This window comes from Odontesthes bonariensis, chromosome 19 (genome assembly GCF_027942865.1).
Source record: "Odontesthes bonariensis isolate fOdoBon6 chromosome 19, fOdoBon6.hap1, whole genome shotgun sequence".
NCBI classification, from domain to species: Eukaryota; Metazoa; Chordata; class Actinopteri; order Atheriniformes; family Atherinopsidae; genus Odontesthes; species Odontesthes bonariensis.
The window spans coordinates 20,746,277-20,749,907 of NC_134524.1; positions in this window are offsets into that span (position 1 = coordinate 20,746,277).

Consider the following 3,631-nt stretch of genomic DNA (forward strand, 5'->3'; position numbering starts at 1 on the left):
GAGACCCTGGCTTTAAAAAGAGATTCACGTGGTTCTGCTGATGCCACTGGCCAAAGGAAAGGGGTGGTACCCCTTTGGGGTTGCAAATCTACGAGGCACAACACTCGTTCCCAGCCACGCAGCTGCCAGAGATTTAGGAATGAAAGTGGAGGGTGGGTGTGTGTGAAGGGGTGGGTGGGGGGGGGACTCCTGAGCAGTGGTAAAAAAAATATATAGCACGGGGGGAGTAGCATGACCACCTGTTGGAAGTCATGGCTATGAAAAGGGACAGTGGTTGCGTTGGGTGTTTGGAGAGCTGCAGATCCTGGCTCAGTATCTTGAAGGACTGAAGGTATGGATGGATGATGGATGATTAGAGCCGGCGGAAAATGCCATTCCCATATAAAGTTTTGCAGAAGAACCAGACTCTCGCTAAAAATAAGGTCTCTGCAAGACAACAACCTGGTCCATGCAGAAGATCGAAGGGTAGGTATGCTGTGTCCTGAATCCCATCCAAATCAATTATGTTTCCTGATTTTCTGTGGTAGTAAATGCAAAGTTCATATGATATTTTAAGGAGGTTGGTCTTGTCATGCTGTGCCTCGTTTGTCATCACATGATCCAAATATGGAATATGAAAACATGAATAGGAATAAATTCATAATTTTTGGGGAGGAAAACATTTCTCACCAGATTTTGCTGTTGGCTTTTCTTGTATTTGTACATTTGAAAAGTCCTTTTAGATGCCATTGAATTACAAAATACGCTTATTTTCGATGCTACTTAACGGGGCTTCAACTAGTCCTGATGCTTGCTACTCAAAAGCAACAAATCTCCAAATGCAACGCCCTTTTGTCCCTCACTGTTTGGAAACATCTGCAAAACAGGACATTTGCTTAACTGCTTAAATAACTGCAAGAAAAGTTTACAAAAATGTTCAAGGGATTATTGAAGCCCTGTACTGTCAAACAGATCCTTTTCTCTGACGTTAAATTGTAAGATGACGCTTGTTTCAACATGGATCTATAAAACCAAGAAACCACAGGCTCGTCACAAGGACGCCTTTTTACTGGGCAGTTTTGTGATAGGAATTCTCTTGTTTGGGTGTATTCTCCTCAGGTCTGCGATTTGTAGTGGAGATTTGTGACTTTTTTTTTTAGTTATAGTGCAGACCGATGTAATACACTGTTATTCTCTGTGGATGACTGCTCTGCGATGTCATGTTGGTCATACATACAGTGTTGAGGACTGCTTGTGGAATATAACTTAATCTTACGGGGGGGGAAATGAGACAGTGACACTTAAAGACAGTGTGAGACCATGTCAGCTATTAGATTACAATGAGAAAGGGGAGAAGGTGGCTATTTATAACGGTATGTAATCTGACCAGCCTTCTCTCCCTGCCAGCGTGGTGATTAAGTCAGTGTGTGCAGATTTAGATGCCCGTGAGGGGTGCGGGGGAGTTGGGCACAGCGACACAGACGGGGCATCATGACAGTGGTAGTTTTCAGATGATCTTCCACAGAGACAGAAGCAACAGAATGTCGTGTACATTTTTTCAGTCTTGGGTTAATGTCTGGATTCTGACCCCTTTTCTCATTTGCAAGCAGTGAAAAAAAGCTCGTTACGGAACTTTCGGGACAGTAGTAGCAAAGTCCCAGATGGGCCTTAACACTTTCCAGTGGCCTTTAAGCAGCTGAGCGCCGCTTAAAGGCTGGTGCATGCTACTACAGCACTGGTTCTATGCACAGCCTTGCAGACTGGCTGTGCATAGCAGTCTAACTTTTTGTTTGTGCTTTTGACAGTCCTTTACCTTTGCCCTGCCACAGAGAAAAGCAAATTGGACAAAGAAGCTCCTGGTGGTGTAAAGATGATCAGTGTCGTGTTCCTTATCTCCTTGTTTTTCTTGTCTCTTTCCCTTTTTGTAGTAAACCCTGCTCGGGTTGTCCCCCTTCTGCACCAAGCCAACTTTCAGTTAATTAGCATTCGAGTTAGAGCAACACATTCTCGTTCCCAAGGGGTCGCACACTGATGCTTGGTCAAGAGCCTTTTGCATCACTTTTCAACATACTGGGAACTGCTCCACAGCTGATACACATACTGAGACAGTACGCAACACTGACAGGAAACCTCCTCCTGCTGTGCGCACATTAAACCAACCTTGGGACTGCTGTTTTCCACTTCTTTCTTTCATTCTCTTTTTTTTTGCCTTTGTTCGATGTGCAATTACTACTTAGAGGGGCATTAGGGGCCTTATACACCGATATACACAACTGGCCATCGGGTACATCTATAGCGCCAGAGAATTACTTTTGGTGTTTGCGCCCCATTGTCAGACTCCGCTGACATCTTCTTAGCTGGAAATTGGAAGTCGTTTTTTGTGGCGCATTTTTGTGCTATTTTGACTGCCCAGACGCTGATGACATAAGGAGACCCTAACGAGGGCCTTCCAAGTACTTGGTTAAGGTTGGGAAGACGTCACGATTACGGGTTAAAATAGATCTTAATGAAACAACCTCACCAGCATATTCCAGTTTTCCATGAAGATGCATCCTGCCACCGTTACATTTTCAACCAGCAATTCCAAAAAGTAGATTTTAGGCGTTGCGTCACCAAGGGGTGGCACGTCTTTGGCTTGTTGGAGGACCGCACTCAGGCCTGTCCCATTGTATCCAAAATCATTGGATTTCCATATCCTCCAGCTCTGCATGGCTGCAGCTCAGAACGTCATTGGTTTGAATTCTTTCTTCCTAATTCCACATGTAAAGGTCTCCTTTGGCAAGATACTGAACCCCACATTGTCCCCCAATGCGCTTTTAACTTGGAAGTTGACTCAAAATGACAGTCCAAATCTTCACATGGCAGCTCAATTCAGCACTATTGTGTGAAAAAAGAAAAAACACCGTGCAGCACTATGGATAAAAGCACTTTCTAAGTACAGTCCATTTGCCATTTTCACTCTTTACTCACAAACACAACCAGTCTTTAGCAATAATCTAAAAGTAAACAAATGTAAGCCCACCAGCTAACAAAAAAGAATTAGGATAGGAGCTACTTCAAAGGTGGATGAGTTTGAATTTCAGCACTTAGGGGTCTCTGCAGCTCTTTTGTAAATTCAGGCAGAGTGGCTACAAGGAAAGAGGTCAGAAACCTTTATCATACAATTTACACATTCTAAACAGATCTGCAGATCAAATATTGACAGACACTTATTTCGGAAATGTTAAATTGGGTCTGAGTCAAAAGAGAGGGTGAAACGCTGCCAAAGTTCAACTTGACAATGCCAGAAAACAAAGACGTGTCAACAGAACCAAAACAAAGTGACAGAAAAAAATAGGGCAAAAGTCAAACGAGACCAAAATTTCTCACTCAAACCAAAGATCCTTTACAAGAAACAGAGGTCCACATACAGCAGCTCAATACTGTACGTTCAGATTAGGTTCAAATCAAAGTTGGATCGTTCTAAAGAAAACGTACAAAAGGAAGACAACAGATGGCTTCATTTTTGGGGACTTTTGACAAAACTAACCCACCACAGAACATTTTCTGTCTCTATTCATCAAACGAGACAAGCGAGATTAATTTGCAGACGAGCTGACGGAGGGCTTTATTATCAACTCTGTATCAAATATTTTGAAAAGAGGCGAGAGAG